This window comes from Thrips palmi, unplaced genomic scaffold (genome assembly GCF_012932325.1).
Source record: "Thrips palmi isolate BJ-2018 unplaced genomic scaffold, TpBJ-2018v1 HiC_scaffold_1, whole genome shotgun sequence".
NCBI classification, from domain to species: domain Eukaryota; kingdom Metazoa; phylum Arthropoda; class Insecta; order Thysanoptera; family Thripidae; genus Thrips; species Thrips palmi.
The window spans coordinates 5,318,578-5,328,229 of NW_023144620.1; positions in this window are offsets into that span (position 1 = coordinate 5,318,578).

Genomic DNA, 9,652 nt, shown 5'->3' on the forward strand with positions numbered 1-9,652 from the left:
AGGCTCAGACGGCGACTGTTTGCTTTGCGAGTCTCGCCAGTCGCCGCCCTCATCCACTTATTGAGCCAGCCGACCGGGCAGCGCACAGTGGGCCAGAGACCGGTGGAGGCGGACAAAATTCTAGGTGCGTTTTGATCTGTAGAGTCGTTGTGACCCCACCAATGGATTCCTTGTTCGGAGAGCAATCCATAGGTGGGGTCACACGTTCGGTTCGAGTCCCATTTAACGACGCTGGAGCTCAAAACGCGTCTAGAGTTTTGGCCGCTGCCGCCGATCTTCTGACCCACTGTGCAGCGCTCCCTCCTCCACCTCGGCCTCGGCGTCCTTCTCGTCGTCCCGGAGCGCCTGCAGTCGGACGGCGGGCCGCGCCCCGGGTTGCCTGCCCACCGTGCTATTGCCTGGGACTGGGACACCGTGAACGCGTCCCCCTGCGGCCCTGCGGCCCGGCGGCCCTGCGGCACACAACGCTGATGCCGCAATATTGTGCCGGCGTTCTATTGCATTGGCCGCGGATAAAGAAGCTTGCCGCTGCTCATCTCCCGTCCCTCTGTCTCTCCGTCTCCCTCGCTCTTTTTCGCTCAACTTGAAGACGGCCGAGGCCGGCGGGGCACGGCGCGGGGCAGCCCCAGTGATAAAGCCAAAAGGCGGATTCAATCTCGGTCCTTTCCGCTCGCAGTCTCCGCGCTGCTGGCAAGGCCCCTCCCTCCCCGCCACGGGGAGGAGGTGGAAAAATCATTTTCAATCCATCAAAAAGTGCGTATGAAAGGCGAGGGGAGGGGGAACGGGTTGTATCACTCGACTAATCAGCATTGTGTGGCCCCCGCAAACAAAGGCCGACGCGCCCACAGGATGGAGCATCGCTCTTTTCTCTAAAAAAAAGCTAAATTGTTTCATTGCAAAAAAAAAAAATCTACAACAGGGACACGTCGCGCCGCTCCGTTGCTGTTGAGAGAAAAAAAAGTGAAAATGTGACAGGTTTTTCCACCGGAAGTAACAGAGAGACAATGGCTGGCGGCGGTCATCCCAGTGGAAATGATAAATAGGCCCCTGCAGTGTTTTCAGTCTTCCGTTATCCCCCGGGCAGCCGTGCCAGCAGGGCGGGCGAACGGGGCGAGCGGCGCGAAGGCGAACAAGGCCGCCCTGGTCAAAGAGCGTGGCCGCGTTAGCGACGCCCAGCGCGCCGCCTCGCCGTGTTGCGTTTCCTCATCATTTCCCCCGCGCTTTCTGCGTCGGAGCGACGACCGTTTGCAGAAAGGCATCGACTTCCAACTTACGGTGGCTCACCGCGCCCGGATGGCACTGTATTCAGTGGTGGATACAGTAGCCCGCCAGCACAACCCCCTCCCCCTCCTGGAACTCACCCGATCGGTGTGCCTCAGACCTGGCCACGGCAGCCGCGGCAGCCACGGCGTGACGGCGAGCTGCTACTCCCCATCATTGTCGTCCTGTCCTGCTCCTGTCGGCTGCAACAGACGAAGCAAAAAAACGATGTGGCGTTGTAATCGAGTTTGACTTGCGCGCGGCGTGCACGCTGTCCGTGACACTGCCGCGGCCCGACAGCCAACGAGGGCGTTATGCTGGCCAGCCTGGCCGCAGCGAAGCCACCAGCGAAGCCACCAACTAGCACGCCGCGCCATGTGCACCGCCTGGCCTGGGGCCTGACTGTGTATTGGCGCGGCGCAGGCGTGGCGCAGCAGCAACATTCTGCACTACATCCTGGCCGCGAACACGGCGACAAGGCGACACTGCACTGCGACAACAGCGCGCGCCGCGCGGCCATCCGTTTGATTGAATCGCAGTGACTTGCGGGTCGGCGGGTCGGCGTTGGCGGGTCAGCGAATCGTCCTCTTCGACGACCTCTCCGCGGCAATGATTTGGGTAAAGGGGCGCGCGTTCTTTGTCGTTGCGTGGCCGGGACCGCGTCAAGGATGGCACGCCTCGACCACACCGGCCTCCATAACCACGGCCACCACGGCCAACACGGCCACCACGGCCACCGCGGCCACCACGGCCACCACGGCCACCACGGCCACCACGGCCACCGCGGCCACCACGGCCACCACGGCCACCACGGCCACCGCGGCCAGCCCGTCCGCCGCCAATCCATCATGCTGTCAGTGCGGCGAGGGCTGCCCGGCTGCCCGTCCCGGTCGCGTCATGCGCGCCGCTCTCGACCTCGCCTCTCTCGACAATCCTCGAAAGCCCCTCGCACTGCATTCGTTTTCCATCCATTTCCGACGATCCGGCCCCGCCCCCACCCCTCCCACTTGTCCCGCTACTCCCGAACAAACTCCCGACCCCACTTCGATCCCACTCCCACACCACACTCAAGTAACTTTTCCAAGCGGGGAGTTCCATCCCCCTAACTGCGAATCCACCGCAGCGCGCACTCCGAAACTCCCATAGCGATTGTCACAGCTGCCTCCAGCAAGCCACCCCCACCCCTCCCCCATTTCGGTCCCCCTTTCACCTCTCACTCACTCACCCGCCCGGAGGCGGGAATGATATGCCACGCCTTTCAGCAGAGCGAGACTGTCAGCATCTGTCAGTCAACCGCGGGGAGTCATCAGACTTTCAGACTAGCCAGACAAAAGAGCCGTGCGGTGGCTGCGGCGGGGAGTGGAAAAGGAGGAGGGGGGGGGGGGGGGGAGGCCGCAGACGGGGCGAGACGCCTGCACCGCGATGCGCTTCATCGGAGCGCGCGGGATCCCGGCTGGCGCGCTTGGCGGCGCTTGGCCGAGCAGCATGGCAGGCACCCCAAAAAGATAATTGCGCGCGCGTGGCCCCACTTGAAAGTCTTATCGATGATGAGGGAGGGGGTGAGAAAAGTTGGGGCCAAAAAGTTGAAGCGCAAACACACATAGAAACAAATGGGAAATATAAAAAGGCGGCGGCAGCGGGGCTTGAACCCGGGACGCTGGCGGCGGGGCGATCATTTGGGCAGCGGGGCAGTGGGGCCATTGCTGCCACGCGACGCGCCGTAATAACGCCACCATAAAACGGAGAATGGCTCTGTTAATAACGCACTGAGTTATTATTTGCTCGCCGTCCGCCGCTCTGCGTTTGCAGTGGCGTTACGTCGCGTGGCACCGCGCCAGCGCGCCAGCCTGCTTGAGGGCCTTCGGGGAGCCTTCGGGGAGCCTTCGGGGAGCCTTCGGGGAGCCTTCGGGGGCGGAAGGAAAGACGGAAGGACGGACGGAAGGCGGGCCTTGCGGAGCCGCGGCCGACGCAGGCCGGCAAGAACACCAAGCCCAGCCCGGCCGGCCGCCGGTCCGTCAAGCCGCAACGCCGGCAAAGCCAGCGGTGTGGCGGCCAGGGAGTACAGTCCCGGCCAAAATGCAACATTCACGTAAATTGGCGGAATTGTGCGGGCGAGCGCCGGACCGGGCCGGGACTCCCCCGCCCTTGCGGCCCAGCGGCCCAGCGGTCGCATCGCAATGCTCGCTGGCCGCCGCCCTCCGGGACGGCGCGGCACGGCGGCACGGCAAAGCGCTGGCGTTAATTTCGAATAGTAACTCCGTTTGCAGCGCCAGCCAGCCGAAGCGCGTGGCGGCGTGGCGGGAACCAGTGAACCGAGTCGGTGGGGGCGGGGGCGGCAGAGTCAAGGCGGCCGGGCCGTCTCGCACAGCAGCGCGGAGCAGCGCGGAGCCCCTGTCAACGGAGGCATAGGCAACCCGACGGCAGTCCTGTCACGCACGTCAGCCTACGCGCGCCCGCCGCGCCGCCCGCCTCCTCCGTGACGCCGTCCTGCCTCTCCAATCTGGCTGCAGAGACCTCCGCGTGGTAGTTGTGTATCTCTCCGGACTCCCCTCCCCAGCCCCCGATTCCCTCCTCACGCAATCGGATTTTTAATGCTGCAGAGCCGTGGGGCCTGTGCGCTGCACACACCAGACTGGATGCTGGCTGAGGCTGGCGCGTGGCCAAGTCTCTTTCGCAGCCCCCCCCCCCTTTTTGCCGAGGTGCCAGAAGACTTCTTTCTCTCTTGCACTGACGTCGCAACCGGCATGAGTGCGAGGGAGACAGCGCGGCAGCACCCCTCTCGGAATCAGCCTGCAGCTTCAGAGCCCCGCCACCATTACCCTCTCCACTGGAGCCTCCAGTTCCTGCAGCCCGCAGCGTCTCCGGCCGCATGCCGCGCTCTTTTTGCACGGGCCGTCGCACCCCCGCCGGGATTCGAACCCACGGCCAGACGAGAATGGCCCTGAGGCCGTGGATAACGGCCACTGCTCAACTCCCAGTCGCATAAAAAACAGACGGCAAATGGAGACCGATTGTCGTACTCGAGATCAAGCCACGTCTGGGATCTCTTGAGCTGACATTTCTTCGGTCTCTTGCGCGTGTGGTGGCGGAGGGGGTCGTTTCTTTAGCATGTATCCATGCGCCGAACACATGCGCTCCCCTCCCCCAGTGCGCCAGTACATAGCATGCACAGACACATTAGCTCGTTACCCCGCATGCCTCAGCTGCCTCCAGCAGCCTCCAGTTTGCAGACCGAATAACAAATGAGGGGACAAACAGCAGACGTTCTCCTTTCCAGACTGCTGCCATGCCCGGCCCTGCCGCCGGGCCGCATGGGGCTTAAATCTTGTCGGGTAAATAGAAGCAGTTCCGTCCCGGAGGCTCCCCGTCACAGCGTCGCTGTAGCGACGTGGCTTGAAGAGTGCCTCTGCGTCGCGCGCTAAGAGGCCGAACGAAGAGTCCTTTTGTCGCCCTGCCCCCCTTGGTGCCCCCCCCCGGACGAACTGCCTCTTCGAAATCAGCCTGCTGTATTGTCAGTCTACTCGGTCTACTCGACGCCAACCTGGTTTCCAGTTCAAGCCCTGGAATAATCGCCCGCGCCGACACTGGTAGACGCCACGCCGTGTCCCACATCTGTTCAGGCCGACGGGGTTCGCCACCGCCACGAGGAAGCGGCTGCCTCCCCGCCCCCCGCGCCAAATTCCCCCTGGCCCGCTGCCACCGAGGCCGCCGCGACCCCTCCTTAATCCACCTTCACGTTCCTCCATACGCGGGCCGGGCCGTGCCGCGCCCTGCCTGCTGCCAAGGGCGAAACCCTTCCAGGCCACACATTCCATTCGGTATAAATCTTGCGGATAGCGCATAGCCATGATAAACCCAGTCAGGGGTGAAATGTGGTCCGGGCGGGATGCCCCGGGAAGTAAAAGGGGGAGGGGGGCGGGCAAGTCGCGACGCCCCGGCTGACGTCCCTGACGCGGCGGCCCGTTGATAGATAGGCTTTGGTGAAACAGTGAAACAGGCGCTTCACTTGTCGTGCCCCCCCCCCCCCCTCACTTGCTGAGGCTCTCTCGGCTCCTTCGGCCGTCTAACTGCTGGCTCTCTACACTTCTAGCCAAGTTCCTATTGGGTCTTTTCTTCGAACTACGAACGAAAATTTTACAACTATGACAGAAGACGCAGAAATTCGTATGCAGAGGAACAGCTCGGTATTACGACTGCTCATCATTTCTCAGCAACGAATTGGATGTGTGGGCTCTGTAGGTTCCGCTATACGCTCTACACGCTCCCTCGGCTCTCCGCCCGGGTTCTCTAGTACACACAGTACCACAGGCCACAGGCCGGGCCGTTCCGCCCGGAGATCTGAGCGCGTCGCCATCGTTGCACCAGAGAGCATTAATGATGAGGCCGAGCCACGAGGCTGGCCGCCCCAAATCTCAGAACAAGCTGCGATCGCCGAGGGACTACAGACGTGAGGTCTTCAACCCCTCACAAATAATTAATATTCATGTAATACTATCAATAAGAGTAGAGTAGGAGGTTCAACTGATATACACTCCTCCGTTATTACAAGCGAACAAAGGAAATGCTCGGCAATTTCCGTGCAGTGCACCCCCTCCCGTTTCTCCTCCCCTTCCGCTTCAGGTGACGCGCGCTCTGCCGGAAAATGGGTCCTTATTCGTCGCCGCCCCGGACGTCGTGTTCCTACCTGGCCGTCGTGGGCGGCCTGGCTGGGCCTGGGCCACTCGAGCGTGCGGGCCGAGCGGGCCGAGCGGGCGGGGGCCGCGACGTCTAGACGCCACCAGGCCGCCACAAACGGGGCCTGCCCAGCGCCCTGCGTGGCCCAGCGCCCTCCGCCCGCCGCCCCCGCGTCCATCAGTCTCCAGCCGCCTGACGTCAGAATAGACAAGCCCTGACCCGGATCAGCCCGTAAACCCCCTAGTTTGGCCGGTTGGCCGCAAACATGATCCTATTAAGGTGATGCACCCCGGCGCCGCACCCTCCCCCTGCCGCGACTCGCCCCGCCTCGCCCCGCCCCGCCCCGCCCCGCCTCGCCCCGCCTCACCCCGCCCCGCCACTGCGCTGACACCATTCCGCCCACCATTCCGCCCCTCCGTGCCATCCAATTCATCTCGCACTTCTGTCACAGCGAGAGCCAGTCAATGCTTTTGCCAAGCCGGGAAGAGGGCGCGTCTGCCTGTCGGCCCGTCCGCCTGTCCGCCCGTCTGTCTGTCCGCCCGTCTGTCCGCGCGTCCGCCAGTGGCCGACGTGCGCCACCGAGCCAAGCCCCGTCGCAAAAGAAAGCAGCCCGGCTGCGACTCGCCTCGCGAAGCCCAGAGCAAAACACTGTGGAGACGTTGGTGCCTGGATGGAGAGGTCTTGTTGCGCGGCTTGGCTAACGAAGCAATGGGGATCAGGGTTCGCGTCCACAAAGTTCTTTTCGTTTTGACGTTCAACACATTCCCCGAGCTAGTCCACCGTCCACTGTGTCCGCGGGAGCACAGGTATCTCCCCCGCACTCTGGCGAACTGGGTCGCCTGTGTCATTTCCACTCAAACTCAATCTTTTATTTTTGAAAGTTTCGAACTTTTTGGTGGACGTTCCTCTGCCCTCACCTGGCAGGTGGCTCGCACCGAAGACGCTGCGTGGGCGGCGACGGCGCCCCGGGCTCCCCGGCGAGGAGGGTGGTCGACTTGTTGCGGCCCATCGCGGGGACGGCCTTGGCTGCCGAGGCGGAGGCGCGGCGGCCCGGCGCGGCTCGAGCGCCGCCCGTTGTGCAAGCGGCGGCTTCGCACTTCGCAGCTTTCACGGCGTCCCTCTTCCTGGTTCCGATTGGGCAGCGCCGCCCGCTATCTGCAGTCGCACTGGCCCATCACGGGGCTGTGGAGCACGCGCAGCACGCGCCGCGACAGGTGGACTGCGGCACGCGGACGTGACCACGCCGTCGTGCGGACATCCACCACCACCACCGTGCCGCCGGTCCCCTGCTTCGCGGTGCTGTGATGCGGTGGCGCGGCCTCGCCGGCGTGCGTCACGCACTTGTCGTGCTGCTCGTCGCGGGGCGTCCCTGTACTGCCCGCCGGTGCGGCGCCGCGCGACCCCCAGTGCAGTGCTCCCTCGCGCCGTCCCGTCCGCACTGCGCACTGCGCGCCGGAGCAGCAGAGCAGCGACTGCCGCGCGCCGCCTGCCCTGTGGCGGGGCCAGGCGGGGCGCAGAGGCAGAGGCGCCGCGCGACCAAGGGATGGTGCCCCCACCCCCCACCCCGCCGCGCTCCAAACTCTCGCACGTTGCGAGCGATCTAAAATAGAGAGCGGCCATGCAATCCCCCCCCCCTCCTCCTCCTCACTCTTCTCCCTTTTATTTTTTATCGGCCGCTCGGCTCCCGCGTATCGCGCGGATGAGGGAGAGGTGCGAATCAAGATTGGCCGCGGCGCCTCCGAGACCTTGGCACCGCGACGACTAGGGATCCCTCTTCCGGGGGATGCAGTAGTGATTCCTGGGGGTAGCACCAGGCCAAAGGGCACGCGGGTTTCCCTCTCGTCGGACACGGAACGCCACTTCCCCACGACGCCGAGCCCCGAGCCCCGCGCCCCGATGCCGAGGGTGCTGGTCCAGGCTCATCCCCTCCAGGAAGGCGTGGCGGTGTCGATGCCAGGGTATAAATAAAGAGACGAGGCGCGCGCCGTGCTTGTCACGTCGGCATGGCGACGCCGAGCCTCGAGCCTCGACGCCGAGTCCAGGCCGGCCGGACTGGCTTGGACGCCCTGGAGGCGGGGCTGGACCCCGCGCCCCCCGCGACACACAAGCCGCAGGGCTGGGGGCCGCCGGGGCCGCCGGGCTGTGAGACGGGCCTCTTTGTCACGTCTGGCATTGGGTCACCAATCTCGGTCACGCCCATATTCTGGCAAAAATCATTCCGCTTTTGCGCAGCGCGGGGCGGTGCGCACTGAGAGCGGCGCTGGCGGCGAACTGGCGCGGCGCGATCCGAGTTGAGGCGACTGTCCCACGGCCTGCTCGGCCTCCTGCGTGCTTCTTTTTCTTTTCGCAGCCGTCGGAAACGCATCCTTCCAGAGAGGGCTGGAGGTCGGCACGTGGTCGCCCCCAGCCTCGCCTACTTCTAGTGGGGCGGCACTCCGGTCCCTCCTCGCCTCGCCACGCCGGGCCGAGCCGGGCCATCTCACTGTCTCACGGTCTCCCTCTGATTCAATTGCATTCCTAGTGGGCTGCCGGCCTCTGCGGCCGCGACGGCAAGGCGGGCGGAACCACCCCGGAAACAACACGGCCAGCGAAAACAGCAGCAAGAGTGATGAAATTGAGACCGACTGCCCGCTCCCAGTGCTGCCACGTAAGGGAAAAAATATCATTCAACGAACGTTAATGAAAGCAGATGATCCATCGCGTATCACAACTGCTGTGATAGCCGAGAGGTTAGAGACGTGGGATCGAGTTACCGCAGGCGGGCGTTCGAATACCAGCGTCACATACATTTTTTCGACTTACTATCCGAAGGGTGGTGGTTCGAGGCCATCCGAGCGGAGCCGTGTGCAACAGACCCACATGTCGGAGGTTCGACTCCTAACAAATATTTCCATTTAATTTTACTGCCTCACCCAGTGCGGTTGAAACCCGTGAACGTGAGCCCACTCCGTGCATGGGACGTGGTGGTCCAGGGAGTAGAGGCGTCGGTTCCCAATGCTAGGGTCGGCGGTTCGACTCCCCCAACTTCTTGCGAAATTTTGACCGGGTCGGTCGAGTCCTGTTGCGTCAAGAACCCACCTCACGCCGGTCCCCTCATCGTGGGCCGTGGTGGCCGAGAGCGTAAAGTCGTGTGATCCCGGTGGCGGGGTCCGGGGATCGAATCTCATCATTTCGTTACATTTTTCGTCTGCCTTCCTCCCACTGCAACTCAAACCCGTCGTCCAACACGCTGCCACACGTACAAGCGTGATAGCGTAGTGGTCAGAGTCACATTCACCTGGCCACTCCGCTGTGGGTGTCTAAAAAGCAATCCGCTTCGGCGGGTTGGCCTCGGCACTGGAGCGATGGAGTATTTGATCCATCAATCCAGACCATCCGGTGTGTGGTTGCGGGTGGTGCCTCCTTGACTCGTCGGGGAGGCGATGATAAGTCCTTTGAAGCTGGCCTAAAACGCTGTATGTTCGGTACGGGAGCGCCGGACAGTGGGGGTACCATGGGGTACACAACCAACCCTACGAAAACAAGAAGCTCCCACCAAACCTCTTCTCTGTCTGAGTCTCTCTCTGTCTCTCTGTCGTCTCACTCTACGTCCCGCCCCTCAAAGAGCTTCGTACTGGGTGCTCTCACCCTACTGCCTGAGCTTTGGGGTCCTACTGGGTCCCCCGGCGAACGCTTGGGTCGCTGACGGGATTAACCCCAGGTACCTGATAGCACCGGT